The 19,177-nt window shown below is 37.4% G+C and overlaps 1 long non-coding RNA gene across 2 annotated transcripts in view; it reads right to left on the reverse strand.

Annotated features, from left to right (window-relative positions):
• Nucleotides 1–8,121, reverse strand: part of LOC123380905 — a 46,613-nt gene extending 38,492 nt beyond the window's left edge. Inside the window, exon 1 of one of the 2 annotated variants that reach the window (XR_006587297.1) lies at nucleotides 7,785–8,121. This is a non-coding gene — a long non-coding RNA (uncharacterized LOC123380905). The remainder of the gene's footprint in view (nucleotides 1–7,784) is intronic. The other variant, XR_006587296.1, reaches the window with a different exon arrangement.
• Between the last annotated feature and the right edge of the window lie 11,056 nt (nucleotides 8,122–19,177).

Below are 19,177 nucleotides of genomic sequence, written 5' to 3' on the forward strand. Positions count from 1 at the left end.
AGGAAACACAAAGTATCTAGAATTGCCTCTACAACTTTGAAAAAGAAGTTGGTCACCTCAACTACCTGACATCAAAATTTTAAAATAGGGGCACCTTGGTGGCTCAGTCGTTTAAGTGTCCCACTTTGGCTCAAGTCATGATCTCATGGTTTGTGGGTTCTAGCCCCGTGTTGGGTTCTATACTGACAGCTCAGAGCCTGGAGCCTGCTCCTGATTCTGTGACTCCTACTCTCTCTGTCCCTCTCCCACTCATGCTCTCTTTCTAAATAAACATTTAAATTTTTTTTTTTAAAAAAGGAGGGGTGCCTGGTTGGCTCAGTCGGTTAAGCATCTGACTTCAGCTCAGGTCATGATCTCAGAGTTTTTGAGTTTGAGCCCTGCATCAGGCTCTGTGCTGACAGCTCAGAGCCTGCAGCCTGCTTCAGAATCTGTGTCTCCCTCTCTCTCTCCCCACCCCCACTCATGTGCATGTGGTTTCTCTCTCTGTCTGAAAAATAAGTAAATCTTAAAATTCTTTTTTAATTTAAAAAAAAGATTTTAAAATAAATCTACGTAACCCAGTCTAATATTAGATTAAATTTAGATAATTACATAAATAAAACAAAGTAGAAACAAAGTAGAGTCCAGAAATTGATTCATACTCATAAAGTCAATTCACTTTGATAAATGTTCAAAGATAATTCAGAATAAAAAATATAATCATTTTAATAAGTGGGTCTGGAACAATTGAATATGTATGTGAAAAAAAAGTTATGGCTCATAACTCATGATATAAAATTCACTCTGAATGAACTGTTGGACCTAAGTGTAAAACCTAAGACTATAAAAATTATAGAGGAAACCATAGGAACAAATTTTTGTTTCAGACAGTTTTCCTCGATATAGTACCAATAGCAAGATACATAGAAAGAAATATTAATAAATGGGACTTTGAAAGATACAATTAGGGAAATTAAAATATAAGCCACAAACTGGGATAAAATATTTGCTAATCTGATCAATGACTTATATCTAGAATATATAAATAACTCTTGAAATCCAATAACAAGAAAAAAAGTTCAATTAAAAATTAGTTACAAATTTTAAGGCCAAAGAAGCTATATGGGTATCAAATAGGCATATGAAAAGATTTCCAACATAATTATCTATTAGAAATGAAAACCATAATGGAATACCACAGTATAAGGAAGTGTTATATTAATAAGAACTCATTATACCAAGTGTCGGTGAGCATTTGGAACAATTGAAACTCTCATACATTGAAAATGGGACCATCAAATAGTACAAACCATGTTAGAAATGTTTAGCAATTTTTAAGAAGTTTTTTTTATACACACACATGATATAGTATTTATCTCTATTTTATACAGATAGTTATATACACATAATACAGACACGTGAAATATTATTCAGTCTTAAAAAGAAGAAAATCTCAAATCAAACTTGAGGCCATTATGCTAAGTGAAATAAGATATACAGAGAAAGACAATGGCACACTATACCTCATATGTAGAATCTTTAAAAACAAAAACTGTCAGAATGGCCAAATTTAGCAACACAGGAAACAACAGATGTTGATGAGGACAAATGGAGAAAGGGAAAATTTTGACACTGTTGGTGGGAATGCAAGCTGGTGCAACCACTCTGGAAAACAGGATGTGGGTTCATCATAAGGTTAAAAATAGAACTACCCTGAGACCTAGCAATTGCACTACTAGGTATTTATCCAAGGGATATAAAAATACTGATTCAAAGAGTCGCATTCACCCCAATGTTTATAGCAGCATTACCAATAATAGCCAAATTATGGAAAGAACCCAAATAGATGGATAAAGAAGATGCAGTACACACACACACACACACACACACACACACACACACACACTGGAACATTACTCAGCCATCAAAAAGAATGAAATTTTGCCATTTGCAACAATGTGAATGGAAATAGAGAGTATTATACTAAGTGAAATTAGTCAAAGGAAGACAGATATATGATTTCACTCAAATGTGGAACGTAAGAAACAAAAGAGATGACCATAGGGGAAGGAAAAGAAAAATCAAGAGGGAAGCAAACCATAAGAGACTGTTAACTATAAAGAAAAAGCTGAGGGTTGATGGAGAGGAGGTGGGTGAGGGGTGGACTAAATAGGTAATGGGTATTAAGGAGGCCACTTGTGTTGAGCACTGGGTGTTATATGTAAGTGATGAATCACTCAATTCTACTCCTGAAACAGTATTACACTGTATGTTAACTAATTAGAATTTAAATAAAAATTTGAACAAAAGAAGTCAAATTTGTACAGAGTAAAATGGTGGCTTCCAGGGGCTGGGGGTTGGGAAAATGGGGAGAGGCTGGTAAAAGGGTACAAACTTTCAGTTATAAGACAGATAAGGTCAGAGTGTCTGATGTATAACATGATGATATAGTTCATAATACTTTATTGTTTAATTGAAATTTGATAAGAGTAGAGATTGAGTGTTATCCAATAAAGAAAAAAAAAGGAAATATGTGAGGGGATGTGATGGACGTGCCTATTAAGTTGGTTGTAGAAACCCTTTCACAATGTATACTCATATCAAATCATCATGTTGTATATTTTAATTATAATATTGTCAGTTATATGTCAATAAAGTGAAAAAAAGAATTTACATATATACCTATGAAATGATCCATTCTACCTAGTTATTGCCTTAAGTAGGATGAAAATGTATATACATGCAGAGCCTTACAAAAATGTAAAAATGTTTGTAATAGCTTTATTCTTAATAGACAAATTCAAAAGCAATGTAAATGTTCATCAGCATGTGAACAGATAAATTATTATAGATTCATAAAAGAGCTTGCCACTCATTAATAAAGCAGAAGAAATTACGGATATATTTAGCAACATCTTTAATAAATTTAAAAGAATATACTAAGAAACCAGCTAAAAAATACAAATATATGATTCTATTAATACAAACTTTTTGGAAAGAGCAAAGTCATAATGAAAGAAATCATACTGGAAGTAGAGAAGGGAATTACTAAAAACTGCATAGGAAATATTTTGGGGGTGATGGAAATGTTCTACACGATGATTAGTTTCATGGTTATAAATATATATATATATATATATATATATTTATCAAAACCCATTTACACACTTTGAATTGTTGAATTTTATTGTATGTAAGTTACACCTCTATTGAAGCAAGGAAAAAAAAGCAAAAACTATTCCATCAATGGATTTATAAGCTAGCTGGACAAAGGATTCATGAGCTCACCATCCAGCCAATTCCAACCAATTCAAAATAGAATTAAATAAAGAATAAGAAAATGGAGAAGATAAAAAGAAATCAGAATGTATGACATATTTGGGGGCATACCAAAAATTTATAAAAGTAAGAGGAGTCACAGACAGAGAACACAGAACGGATAATATTTGAGGACAAAATGTTAGAAAAATTATTAAAATTAATGAAATATATAAATCTACAAATTTAAGGAGCTCAGTAAACACTAGACGGGATACAGACATCACTCACAAACACAATACACACTTTGGTATATCATTCAAGCAATGCTGAAAAACAAAATGAAAGAAATAATACTAAATGCAACAGAAAACGAATAAAAGACATTATCTTCAAGAATAACAGCACAACTCATTTATCAATACCTCAGGTTGAGAAAATAGTCAATTAACCTAGTGAAAGAAAATAATTTCTAACTTAGAAACAGATAGGCAATCAAAAAATAACTGAAAAATGTGGAGAATGTACACGCTGTTTAAAAATGTTGAAGTTCTAATAGAAAGAGTAAATAGTAATGACTTTCATTAGGTTGTAATCAGTTAAGGATACATTCGGGCATTTTCAATATACCCAATCAACATAAAAAATAACTAACACATTACTAGAATAAAGTAGATTAATTAAAATATATTAACTCACATGAAGAAAACAAAGAATAGGGAAAGGTCGGAAAACATAAGCCAAATAGAAAATAAAAGTGGGAGTCACAAATTCATTATATCATTAATTACATTAATTATAACTGAATGCATGATTCCAAGTGAAACTTTAAGATTTTTAGACTGTTGAGAAGCAAAAATCATCGGCATATTGCTTATCACTGACAAACTTCATAGATTAAGTGTTACAGCAGAGTCTAGGGGAGAGAAACTCCTACTTTCCCTCATGTAGACCAATAAACGTATCTTACAAGGAAAGCCAATGAATACAAAGCAAACAAACAGAATAAAAGCTAAAGATGCTTTTGTTTATTGGAAGCAAAAGCTTACATAATATGCTTCGGCTAAGTTTTCTTTCAACGTTCGATCCTTTTCTTCTTTGGGGTATTTCTTTATTTAGATATTTTTTTACTTGCTTCTTGTAGACGTTTAAAACTCCCTCATCAAGAAAACCCAGATGACATACTATGTAGGCATAATGTCTCCATCGCATCCTTCCCCAGTGTTTTAATATTTCCTTCATGTATATAATTTTCTATTTTTGTCCTATTAACAAAAACAACTTCATGTGCAGCTTAGAGGAATAGTTTGAATTCCATTTGAAATTTGGAATGGTAGCTCAAATTCCATATGGAAATTAGAAACTGAATGGGATATATTCCAGATGACCATAGAGCAGATTTCTGAAAAGGAACTTGCCACCTTTTCTCTCTATATCTAGACCAGCTGAAGTTTCTCTAAGAAAGGACTTAACAAGGGACTATATATCTTGTGACAAACACAGCAGAGGGCTAACACTTGTCAATTTTATCCATGCAACTGTTTACGAATGAAAGAAAGATCTCTGATGTCCCAGTCTTAGCAATATGGAAAGAGATAGTTGTGTTTTCAAATACATTTTTTCCCGTGAATACTCTAACATGTTTTTAAAATTATACTGACAGAAAAACAATTGCAGCAGCTTTTAAACTAATGATACAATCCCATGGATAATTTCCTCTAAATAGCTCAGAGATGTGAATGAATGAATCATACATCATGGCAGGAAGCAATTTCCCTCAATGAGATTTACCTGCTGGAATCTCAATTCATTACAGATTGAGTAAAAGCTTTTATTTGAAATAAGACTCTGAAACTGGCTCTGGAGCAAAACCTAAACCCTGAGGGGGGACAGCTGCGAATACATCTAGAACTTCTCACTCTCTGGGAGGGCTTGTGTTCCAAACATCTCTCTTTTATTCACAGGAACTTGGTGAAGTATTCCGGTGCCATAAGTGATTTCCAACAATCGTACACAGATTTCAGGCTCCTTAATGTAGCACCATGCTTTCCTGATGAATTGTCACCGTCCAAGTGTTGCGCAATATGTCCCTCTCATTTTATCTCTGTCTTCCCTTCAGTATGGCACAGGTAGCTGAATGTTTGTCAGTTAAATAAGGAATCTTAAAAGCCAAATGCCTGACCAGGATGCAGAGAAAGAGGATCTCTTTTGCACTGCTGGTGGGAATGCAAGCTAGTGCAGCCACTCTGAAAAACAGTATGGAGGTTCCTCAAAAAATTAGAAATAGAACTATTCTATGACCCAGGAATTGCACTAGTAGGTATTCATCCATGGGATACAGGTGTGCTGTTTCAAAGGGACACATGCACCCCCATGTTTATAGCAGCCCTATCAACAATAGCCAAAGTATGGAAAGAGCCCAAGTGTCCATCGATGGATGAATGGATAAAGAAGATGTGGTATATATATATACAATGGAGTATTACTCAGTAATCAAAAAGAATGAAATCTTGCCATTTGCAACTATGTGGATGGAACTGGAGGGTATTATGCTAAGTGAAATTAGTCAGAGAAAGAGAAAAATCATATGACTTCACTCATGAGGACTTTAAGAGACAAAACAGATGAACATAAAGGAAGGGAAACAAAAATAATATAAAAACAGGGAGGGGGACAAAACAGAAAGACTCATAAACATGGAGAACAAACTGAGGGTTACTGGAGGGGGTGTGGGAGGGGGGATGGGCTAAATGGGTGAGGGGCATTAAGGAATCTACTCCTGAAATCATTGTTGCACGATATGCTAATTTGAATGTAAATTAAAACAAATAAAATTAATTAAAAAAAAAAACAAATGCCTGTAAGTTTCCTGGAAATCTACAAAAGGAAGTTCAATGTAGTCCAACTCCAGAGAGCATTCTGTATCTTCAGATTGCTTTTGAAATATGTTTAAAGAAATAATGTCAAGCAACTTGCTTTTACACCAGAATTAAAAAGTTAATAATGTACATACATTTCTCCCCTCAAGTTAAAAAAGAAGCTAGGCTGGAAAAGCTGTTCACTTTTCATTGGCCAGCTGTTTCTCTGCTTGACTTGGTGCTACATCTGAGGGAGGGAACAGGACAGCTTAGCTGAGGAGCTTAAGATTCCAAGAGAGCAAATGACCTAGGCAAAGTTCAAACCCATACCTTGTGGTTTCGAACTTCAACACTAAGTCCTTTAATGTTCCATCTTTACACATATATTCATCCTTATGCTGGTTTATTCTTGTCCTTGCACATAGAACACGGGCTGGTTCCCCAGCGCCTGCCATGGCAAAGTGCCACAAAGCTGGATGGCTTAGAACAATAGACAGTTATCATCTCCAAGTTCTGGAGGCCAAGAGTCTGGAATCGAGGTGACAGTGAGGCCACGCTCCCTCTGAAGGCTGTGGAGGAGCACCCTTCCCGATCTCTTCCTAGCTTCTAGGGGAGGACGTCGGTCCTGCTGTTCCCTGGCTTGTAGCTGCATCACCTCCATCACTTCCTGTCATCATATGGGATTCTGTTCCTTTTCACAGCTGTCTTCTGAAGACACCTGTCATACTGGATGAAGCCCCACCTAAATCTTCATCTTAACCTGATTAATTCTGCAAAGGCCCTATTTCCAAGTAAAGTCACATTCTCAAGCACTGGGGTTTGGGACTTACCACATCATTTTAGGGATACAATTCAACCAGTAACAGACTATAAGCTCTTTATAGACAAAAAAAAAAAAAGTGGTCTTGTCCTCTCCATCACCTATGCCTTCTAGTATAGTGTTGATGACACGAATATCTGATGTTTGGTGTGCTGTACAGAACACGAATTTTGTTTAAAAAGGACTTCGAGGGGTGCCTGGGTGGCACAGTCGGTTAAGCGTCCGACTTCAGCCAGGTCACGATCTCGCGGTCCCTGAGTTCGAGCCCCGCGTTGGGCTCTGGGCTGATGACTCAGAGCCTGGAGCCTGTTTCCGATTCTGTGTCTCCCACTCTCTCTGCCCCTCCCCCATTCATGCTCTGTCTCTCTCTGTCCCAAAAATAAATAAACGTTGAAAAAAAATTTTTAAAAAAGACTTCGAGATGAGAAAGCTGCTTTGGAGAAGCAGATACTAAGTTTAGAGGATGCTCAAGTGTATAATATGGTACAGCCATTAATGGGAGAACCAGCGAGGTGGGCAGAGTCATAGGGTCTGGCCTTTCTGTGGTTCTTACCTAATTTGATTCCCTTGTAACTGTGTTTCTTCCTCAGTCATAAGAGATAATATCTCTTCTGACTATCCTACTTGGATATTATAAATACAAAAGACATAATAGATGTAAAAAGTGTGTAATGCCATGCAAATCCTAAGGCATCAGTATGAACCCGAGCCTATGGTGCCATGGCATGCTCTCTGGCTGCCAGAAACACTTCAAAGTACAGCAGATGACTTTGTGCTCTTCCCAGGTCTGTTTTGATCCCCCTTACTACTTGCCTCCAATCACATTATCAGTTCCTATTAGCTTTCCTGCTAAAGGCTTCCACCCATACCTTTCTTCAGAGGATACTCTTGGGCACTTGTTTTTACGGAGATCTCGAAGTCCTAGAGAATTGTACTGCGCTGCCTCTTCCACAGCAGCTCACCACCAGTAAATACTTGGTAAGGGGTAACAAAAGCTCAGCTTTCTTTCTTTAACTAGGACAGACCTGAGTTTTTTAGATTCTAGAACTCCTCACGAGATCAGATAAAGGATGGAATTTCAAATGAAATTGATTCCATGGGGCGCCTGGGTGGCTCAATCGGTTGGGCATCCAACTTTGGCTCAGGTCATGATCTCGCAGTTCGCGGGGTCGGGCCCTGCGTCGGGTTCGGTGCTGACAGCTCAGAGTCTGGAGCCTGTTTCAGATTCTCTACCTCCCTCTGCCCCTCCCCCACTTGTGCTCTGTCTCTCTCTGTCTCAAGAATAAATAAAATATTAAAAAAAGTTGAGTCCTACCTTGGCTTCTTCTCTTTATTAACATACCTTCCCCACTCACCAGTGTCCCCTGGGAACACTTGCTTCCTAAACCTCTCGAATATGCACTTTAACTTTGCAGACTTCTTTTAGAAAATCTGACCTGAGACAGCTAGTACTTCTAAGAAAAGGGTTCTGGAGTGGGAGCACTCCCTGGGCAGCTGGCAACGAGGAAACCAGTAGGGGTAGAAAGGGAATGTTGGTAACTACTGGCACGTGATAGCACTGAAATTGCTAAGGCTTTTATCTCTGCTGAACTGGGGCAGGGTCCTGATGAGACAGGTTGTGGGGGACCTCTGGGATTTGACAGGTAAAGGAAAAGGAAACATAAGGGCAGCTGAACATCACCGAAGCACTTAAGAGAGAACATGAAAAATGTGACCCAATCTCAATTTAAGGTAATACATGAAATCCTGGGAGTTTAAACAGTGGTATTTAAAGGGTCTTTCCCCAGTGGCCAGAGGAAAAAATGTAGTGACCACCGAGGACAGAACTTAATTATAGAAGTAGCAGAACCTGAGACAAGGCTGAATTTGCAGGCTTGGCAAATCTGTCAAAGTCAGGGCTTTGACAAGGAGTAATTGGAAAACTTAGACTTGGGGTGGTGATAGTCGGTTACATTTACCAAACTTTAAAACTCCAGATTCTCCCCGGAGAAGCTGGGCCTAGAGAAACAACCTGTTCCCCTCTGTGCAGACTCACAGTCAATCTTTTGGCCAAAGACTTTGCAGAGGCCTCAGGGGAAGCAGATGGCTGCAGAATGTTCCCTCTGGATAGCAGACTAATAACTAAGGTCAAGTCTCAACATGGCCTTGCTGGGGAGCACCATATCAGCTAAGGAGACAGAGGGAGTATATTCAGGGATCATACACTGAAGAAGACCTGAATCATATAACCAGGCAGGACCTGAGAGATCATGCCTATTAGTGGATTTTGTGTCTGTAGTGGAACTCTCCTGAATCTCAAGACTTGACACCCTGGCCAGCACTCATGGAACTGGTTCTGATATGCCTCCATAATGACTCTTAGAAGGTTGGAAAAGGGGCTCCTGTGTGGCTCAGTTGGTTGAGCGTCCAATTTCAGCACAGGTCATGATCTTGAGGGTTCATGGGTTCAACAAACCCTCTGTGCCGACACCTCAGAGCCCAGAGCCTGCTTTGGATTATTTGTCTCCCCCTCTCTCTGCCCCTCCCCAACTTACACTCTGTCTTACTGTCTCAAAAATAAATAAATTTTTTGTAAACATTTAAAAACAGTTGGAAAAAAATAATAGCCCACATGAAGTGAAGCAGAGATGCCAGAACTGCTTTGGCAGAGATGAAAAGACTTGCTGGGTAGAGATTAAAAAACTCATAAATTGGAATGCTGGAATGGAACTATTATACAAAAACTTGAAAAATTATCATCTATGCTCTTCAAGAGGGCTCCAAAGACATCCCCCCTGCTAAGATGATAAGGAATGTGCTGGTGAAGAAGGCGGAGGGTATTGGCACTGGTGAGAAGCTCAGTCGTGGGTATCCTTTGCAGGCCAGAGACAACAGTAGGTGAGACCATTAGGAAATTGGACTCCCTACTATCAATGGGGCTGATAGGGTTCTAGAAGAGCAGAAGCTAGGTGATAGCACAGAAACAAGAAAAGTAAGGTGGATATAATTATTGTAAAGAACATTCAGTGGACCCTGATCTGCAAGGATTTTGCAGAGATAACTTAAAAAAGATGTATTCCTGGGTTTAAGCTAGAGGGGTAATTGACAAGGACTTGAGGCTATATATCTTTAAAAGAGATTAAAAATGGATTAACAAAAGCTTAACATCAGTCACACCAATAAAAATCTTGATGCTTTGCCTGGTTTCCAAATCAGAGACAGTTGTCAGAAAAATAAAACACATCATTTGAAAGATAGGCAAAACCAACAGGAAAGAAAACAAAACAAAATCTGCAATGGCACAGCTAGTGCAACTGTAGTGATTCTTTCTAAAATGCAACTTTCCTTGAATTACCCATCCAAGCGTATGTAAGAGAGACTAAGATGCCCAGATCTTTCAAGAGCTGTTACATACAAGGACTCGCCTTACAAATATAAAGGTAAACAAAATGCCAAAAGGCTCCGTGGTGGTTAATTTTTATGTGTTAATTTAGCAGGGTATGGTGCCCAAATATATGGCCAAACATTATTCTGGAAATTTCTGAGAGTGTTTTTAAATGGAATTAACATTTTAATTGGTGGTCTTTGAATAAAATAGATTATCCACCATGCCACAGCCCTCATCCCACAACGTAGGTAGGTTTCATCCAATGAATTTAAGACCTGAATGGAACAAAAGCCTGACCCCTGAGCAAGAAGGAATTCTGCCATCAGAGTGCCTCCATACTTGAACTACCACAATGGCTCTTCCCTGGGTCCTCAGCCTGGATCTCAAGCCTGCTGGCCCACTCTGCAAAATTTGGACATCCTATTGGTTCTGTTTCTTTGGAGAACCATAACTAATACACGTCCCCTCCAAGAACTTCTAGCATATGGTGTTGAAGTTATAGATGGAGTCCACACCAAAGTCCCTTGCCATAGGTAGTCATTTCACTTGTTCATAAGTATCTACTTGTAAATTAAGGAAAACTGAAGTCACTCAAAAGATGCTATAACACAACACTGAGCATATAAGACAACCTCAGATATTAGGAAAACAAAATATCCTTAGACATCTGATGAAGCAAGAGCATCTGAGGGTCAAAGTAATCAATGGATTCCTGGCTTAGACTGGAAAACAGTAGTCCTTTCCTGTTTCCCAAGTGCAATTGTGCAAGATAGGTTTTGTTTTGTTTTGTTTTTTACTGTAACTGATCAGCCTGAACTTGAGTGTATAAAATTCAGCTATTGATCTGCTTAATGTATTATATTCAATATTCATCATTTCATAACCTAGCTATATTCCCTGTGAAGACATTTCCTTCACTAAGGAATTGATAAATCTATTTGTGAGGGGAGCATTTTCAACACTGAAATTATCTGTGTTTTCCCTCCTTTGTAGGCCAGGCATGACCTTGGGAAAGTCCTCCAGTTAGAGATGAGCTTTCTTATTTTAAGGGTAATAATGGCATCTTTGAGTAGCAGAGGCAAGGTAGTAGAATATAAGTGCTACAGATAAATGGGCATGTTTATTATTAAAAGAAACAAAGAAGTATTATAATCAGGGTCATTTTGGACTGCAGAGATCTGTGGCTGTGGTTATTTGCTCAGTTTCTGTAGGAATTAAATAGATAGTAAGCTTAATAGAATTTTTTAAATCTTTATAATAGAAATAGTTCTAGTGGCCAGCATCCTGACTTGAGTCAACACAATTGAGAGTTGTTAGTTCTCTCCTAGTTTCCAGAGTTAAGCTAGTTTATTGATCTGAAAGCCTATAGTAGCATTGTTACAAGTACATAATTTACATCTTCCCCCAAACCTTCCCTAAAGGAACCTGTGGCATTTGAGTAATTGTTTACAAAAGGAAATGTCTAGATATTGCAGGTATTAACAGATAATGGCTCTGCATTGGTGTTAATTGCTTGATATCCATAGTGTCACTGGAGTTGGCCAAAGTGGCAGATCATGGTGGTCTTAGTTTACATCTCAATTACAGTGGTCCTGTTTGGTCCAGAGATATATCTAGCTCATTTCCCTAATTCCTGAATGCGTGATTAGAAGAGACATAAGTGACCACAAGTGAAATTCCTACATGGGCCCTTTGACCTATGGGATGAGAGGCATTATCGAAGGAAAGGCTAAGAAATTCCCTGGGATTTCTCCTCTGTTACAATGTAGTAAATCAGAAACAATGATGCATCCCTGGAGAAATAAGAAATATGTGCTCACTAAAGGCCTGAGGGATGCAGTGCTGGTAGTAATTACCAATCTTCCTTTAACCTGTTATTTTGCCTGTGAACAAATCACATGGGGCTTGGGTTATTGACCATTAGCTACATGCAGCCTAACTCAGTGGTAAGTGCAAATTCAGATTTACTAGAGTAAACGCTCATAAATCTTGACTCTTTAATAGTAAGCTATTGATCTTGTTAATGCTTTCTTCTTCTAATCAACTTCTAAGAGTCACAAAGAAGCGATTTCACTTTACTTGTCAGATGATACGAAAGAACACACTCCAGTGTGTTATGTGTTCCCTTCAGAATCTAAAAAGGCCCATCAAGTGTTGTGCCTCTCTTTATCATGGTAGGTGTTGTGAGGTGCCACATCTAGTCCTTCACCTCTGGGACCCTTTGGGCACCTCTACATTTATCTGTCATCATATCTGATCACTGGTAAGTTTCTGTGGATTCAGAGTCAAGCATCTGGTGATGGGCCTGGAGACACTGTTGGTGAGCAAGGTAATGCACCTACAAGATGAGCAAAGACTAGAGGAGAGCACAACTAGAGCAAGCAGGGGCCACAGGGACACTTTCTCATCTGCCTGTGTCTCCCCTTATCTAAGGTGAAAAGTCCCAAGAGAGATGTTTGGTGCCTCCTTCTGCTCCCGATATCATGTTAGTTTCTTTATTGGTCATCTGCAACCCAAAATGATGCACAAAAAGGGGTTCTGGAAAACACAGTTGCCAATTTTGGATGAGTTGTCCTCGCATAATCCAGCCCACTGATTTTTTTTTGGTTGGTTCCATCAGCTGTTTGCAGAAATTTGTTAAAATTTCCCACTGTGATTATGGGTTTTTCCATTTTTCTTTTAGTTCGATTAATGTTTGCTTAATGTATTGCAAAAATAGGTTATTGGGTAAATTTGAATTTGGTATCTTCATGTTGCCTTAGCCATTTATTATTATGAAATTATTCTTTTTTTAATTTTTAAGCTTATTTATTTTGAAAGAGACAGAGACAGCATGAGTGGGGGAAGACCAGAGAGAGAGAGGGAGAGACTGAATCCCAAGCTGTGTTGGCAGCACAGAGCCTGATGTGGGGCTCCAACTCATGAAACCGTGAGATCATGACCTGAGCTGAAACCAAGAGTCAGATGTTTAGGGACTGAGCCACCCAGGTGCCCCTATGAGATTATCCTTTTTATGTTTAAAATAATTCTTGCATTAAGGTATACTTTATCTGCTTATAAAAAGTGGTCCCAGGCCTCCACCAGATGCTCAACATTGGACCCACAGAGGTGTTAGCTGCTTCTCATAGATGCACAATTTCCCACATCTCTTCATGGATTTCCTCTTTGTGGTCCTACATCGGTGGCTGGAAATCCTTGGCTTTTAATTTTTTTTTCCTATTAATGTTTCAACTTGTCCACCTATACCTGTACGTGAGACACACTGATTAGTGACTTTCTGATGCTGTGAAACTCTCTTCCAGATTTTATGTTCCTTAGCTTCTCCCACCTTATGCCTTTATGCACCTAATATTCACAGTGGCTGTTTCTCTGACAGACATTTATAGCTGACTTAATCAAAAAGGTATAGAAGATATGAGGGGCGTCTATGTGGCTCAGTCAGTTAAGCGTCTGACTCCGGTCATGATCTCACAGTTCGTGAATTTGAGCCTCGCATCTGGCTCTGTGCTGACAATGTGGAGCCTGCTTTGGATTCTCTCCTCTCTCTCTGCCCCTTCCCTACTTGCTCTCTGTTTCTTTCTTAACACATAAATAAACTTTAAAAATTTTAAATATATAGAAGATATGAAACTATGTACATATATACGTGTGTGTAACAATATATAATAATACTAAGCCCTAATCCCCAATGACAAATTTAACATAATATGATCATCTGAACAAGACAGAGCCAAAAATTTGGCAAAATTTAACACTCTTTAATGATAAAACTCTTTAGCAAATTATGAATAGGAGGGAACGTTCTTATCTGATAAGATATATTTATAAAAAAAGTATAATGAACACCATATATTGTCATAAAATAATTAAAATTTTGCTCCTCTGAATGAGAACAAGAAGAAGATAGAATCTGACCTGTATATTTTTCTTCAATACTTTGCTGATGGTCTACCCAGTCCAATAAGGCAGGGAAAATAAAATAAATTAAAAAATGGGCAAGCAAATAAAGCAGTTCTTGCTTGTGGGATACATGATTACATATGTTTACCAAATCCAAAAGAAATTATACTCAAATTTAAGGTAAATAAGTAATTTTAGCAAAATATCAGAATAACAGGTAAAAAATAAAAATCAATTTTGTTTTTATGATTTTACAACAAATGGGAAATGAAAAAAATGTATACTTTAAAGTTGTTTCAAGTTTTATTTTTACTTGAGAGAGAGAGAGAGAGAGAAAGGCCAGGGGAGGGGCAGAGAGACACGGAAACAGAATCCAAAGCAGGCTCTGCACTGTCAGTGCAAAGCCCAATGTGGGGCTCAAACCCATGAACTGTGAGATAATGACCTGAATCACCCAGGTGCTCTCAAAAAATATATATACTTCTAATACATTAAAACATAATAACGTAATAAACCTTAAAAAGGAAAAAAAATATGCACAACATCTCTGTTCTAAATATTATAAATTTTCACTGAAAAAAAAATTAAAGAAGACTTCAGTAAATTAATATATCCTGTTTATGAGTTGGAAAACTTAGTATAATAAAATTATTAATTCTCCAACAGTCAATCCTGATCAAAAGGATCACTTGCTTTATTTTTTAATATCATGCTGATTTTAAAATTCATATGAAATGTAAATGACCAAGAATGGTGAGGGGATATTGACTGAGAAGAAGAAACCCAGAGGCCTTCCATTACCTGAGAGAAAGACTCATTGCACAGAGTATGGGAGGTGGTATTCTTCTGAAACAAGGCTAAGCAACCAAACAGGAACAGAATGATCCAGGAACAGTTCCACATAAATCCAGCCAATGATTTGTGAAGGAAGATGATACCACCATGAGGAAATGATTTTACTTTTCAGATTAACACACAGTACTGGTTCAATGGAAATACACATGGAAAAATATATCTTACCTGCCCTTCACACTATTCATAAGTATTAGGCTTTTAAAGGAAAACATAGGAGAATATACTCATGATGTCAAAGTAGGAAAATATGTATTTAACAGGACAGAGAATTTGCTATTCAGAAAAGGAAAATATGACAAATTGAGCTATGTGAAATTTAAGAAACTCTATTTATCAAAAGGTACTACTAAGGGAGTGAAAATTGAATCCTAAAAGAGAGAACATATTTATAATATAAATGTATATAAAACAAAGGATTTGTCTTCATTTTATGTGTATACACACACACGTAACTTATAAATCAATAAAGAGAAGAGGAAACAGTTGAATATCAGGCAAAGAAACAATAAAATGTATGTCACAAAGGGGCTTTTATAAACCTACAAACCTATGAGAAGTTGTACAACTTTAGTTATGAATAAGAAATATAAATTTAAAACACTGAACTAGACTTATTATGGAAACAATTTTGTAATACATACAAGCATCAATTCATTATGTTGTACACCTGGAACTAACATAGTGTTATAGACCAATTGTACCTCAATAAAAAAATCACAATGGAATACTAGTGTATAACCACAAAATAGGCAAAATGATGAAAGTTAAAAATATGAAGTGTTGCAGACGATGCAGAGCTACCAGAACTTCCTATACTACTGGCAAGAGTATACATTGGTAGAGCTACTTTGCAAAAATTTTTGGTAGCATCTACTAAAATTGAATATAGTATTGTATGTATATATACAATTATACATACACAATATACAGATTGTATATATTTATTTCAGATGACCCAAGTCTATTCTTCTCTATGTTGCTCAAAATATGTGCATATTTGTATAAACCATGAGACCTGAGCTAGAATGTGCCTAACAGTATTACTTGTAATAGCCACAAACTGGAAATTCCCCAGTGGCTAATCAACAGGTGAATGCGTAAATGGTGAAATACTTTAAAGAATGAATAGTGAAAGATCCATAGTTATCCATAACAATATTGATGAACCAGACAAACTACTAAATAAAAGCCATCAGACCCAGAAGAATACATACTATACGACTATGCTCATGTCAAGTTGTATCTGGTAGGGCTCAGTGACCGGAAAAGAATGTTGGTGCTAGTGAAGGTCTGTTTCTTGATCTGGGTGCTGAATGCTTGTGTTTAGCTTGTGAAAAATCTGTGAGCTCCATATTATTGTGCACACACGTATCTGGGTCTTCATTACACGTTTAACGTATAGTCCATAGAGTTTACACACATAAGAACAGTTAACTTCCTAAGGCCTAACAAACAGGATTAATCTTCTGTAAGGGAAATCCAATATGTGCTGTGCTGTACTACCTGGTTTTCCCTAAATGTAACACTGCACACTGATAAGGCAGTTGCAGTCAGTCACTAGGTGGCTAATAGAGTCAGTGTGGTTCTTCCCTTATGAGTCTTCTTGGTGATACCAAGCCTTCCCAAAGACAATGTTCGAGTGGCTGAGGATCTACAGTCTTAGATCTGCCTTTCCCCTACAGTCTAAAATCAGAATAACAAAATACACCTCAATATTTTCCTTCCCCGTATATTGTACGGAGAAGCTAAATCTGCATGTACCATTCTTTTGTTCTGAGCTAGATCATATTTCTTTTGATTATTGCTCTTCTTTATGCTTTGCGGCAGAGATGACATTTATAGATGAGACAGAAAAGCTATCATTCCCCCAGAAAGGGGGTAAGCAGGATCTGTGTGGAAATATTTCTTAAACAGCGACTTGTGGCTGATGAATCCTGCATGCAGCAAACAACTACACTCTACCTCCCCTCACGCAGACAGCCAAGGCCACAGTCCCCGTTTTCTGGCTTTACCTGAACGGGGACCCTAGCTTCTGGGGAACGAAAGTCATCTTATTTTATAGTCACTGTCTTTCAGGAAAAACCTGATGGAAGTCTACATCAGAATTCAGCGTGGCACCCTATGAGCAACCTCCAGTAATTTGGCATTGTGACACTCACTCATACGTGACTGGAAGCTCTTTTCTCAAGAACTATGAAGACCCAGGGTCTCAGCCCAGTGCTGCCACAAATTAGTTGTTTGACCTTGCCGTTTACCCAAACTGGGTCTCAGTTTCCACTTCTGAAAAATGACTGAAGTTTAGGGTGAGAGATCCCTAATGTCCCATTCTCCTCTGACAATCTATAAAGCTAATTTAACAGCAACATGCATATTATTAAGTAATGTACATGTGCTGAGGATAATCACATTAGCAGTGTTAAGCTACTCCTATGAATTCCAGATGTCTAATTGGCATTTAACAAAAGAGTAATATTATTATTGCCATAATCTGTTTCAGGGTTTTCTGTCTGCTGTTTAATGATTATGGACATCTTTAAAAATATGAAAAAAATCATATGGATTGCACATTACTCTCTATTTGGTTTTTACGGATGGGTACATTTTCTCATTACCTTCACACAGTCTGTAAAACAATGGCTGAGTGTTTTTCAGATACTGTATTTTGGTAACTGCTATTCTATGAACACTCTCTTTCCTCTTTACCTGCTCTCTGGTATCATTCACTAATCAGCAGAGTGACCTTGGATAAATCACTCCATTTCTCTATGCTTTAGTTTTCTGTTTTACATATCAATAAATGGCTTAGACCAGTGTTTGCCAAAATGTGTTTGGAAAAACAAAGCAATATGCAAAGGAGTTCAGTGATCATAGTAACCTGAACAAAATGTATTAAGTATCCCCTGTATCTATGCTTAGAGAGTAAACATTAATATTCTAAAGGCTCTGAAAATTCCTGCAGCACAGAAACATACTTTGCATTATTTCACTGTACTTATCCTAGGCTCATTAATTCACAGAATTCTTTATCATTGACTGCCATTAATAATGACTTTCAGATGAAATGATCTAATAGAATTAGGATACCCCATACTTGATAATCTCAGATATTTGTCATAGTTCATATTTTTCTCCAGACTTATTGAGATGTAAGAGAAAAATACCTTGTACTTTTCTTGTTTGTCTCTTAGCATTTGGAAGCAGGCTTGTTTCAAAGTTTGAACTCAGTTAAAAAAAAAAAAAGCACGTATACAGAATGAATGAATGAATGAATAATGAATAAATATGAGAAATCTTAATTTTATTTTTTCAGATTAAATTTTTAAGATTTTCCAGTGAAATATGTCAAATGTGTAAACGTTTGTAGAGAATAGCGCAAGTTATTAAATGCTCACCACCTAGGTGTCTAGATGGCACATCTCCATAACACAACTCCTTTTATGCTAAGAAATAACTATTATATTGTATGTGGTGTCAATATCATTCTTATATGTTTAGTTCTTCTTTATGGATGTCTAACAATGCACATTACTTTTTTTTCATGTTTTTAAATGTTGCACAATTATTACATTGCATTTTTCTCTATTCCTATGCAACTTTTTGTATCAACATTATGTTAGGAAATACTATCATGTTATTACAGGCTTATCTGGATGCTCTGGTATGCTGCTCCAATTTTCTTTCAGAACTTCCAGAATTGAGCTACTCATTCCCTCAGCAACTGGGTATGTTGGCTGTGGATTGCTCTCAGCTGAGACCTCTCCAAGGGGCGCCCTCAGTCAAAGGGATCTGCCTTGGCCCTGGTGACTTCACTCCAGCAGCCAACCATCCATTGAAAGGCTGATTAATATACAAAAGTGCAGCTCCCTTGTCTGAATTGGGGATGACTTTGAAAAGATTTCCCCATGTCAGAGTGCCACATGGGATTCACTGAGGGGTTTGATGAGAATGCAATACAGCAGAACATCTCCTTCTCAAGAGTAACCCCTAGGGTTAAACTTCTGTGGGAAATGTGGGACTCCAAGTCTGTTTTCTGGGGAGCTCCCAACCTTGAATATTGCTCTTCTACTGAGATTTTTTTTTCTCTGTCGAATAGCGTTCCATTGCATGGCCACCCTCAAATTTATTAATCCATTCTAGCTT

This window comes from Felis catus, chromosome D2 (assembly GCF_018350175.1).
Source record: "Felis catus isolate Fca126 chromosome D2, F.catus_Fca126_mat1.0, whole genome shotgun sequence".
Taxonomy (NCBI): Eukaryota; Metazoa; Chordata; class Mammalia; order Carnivora; family Felidae; genus Felis; species Felis catus.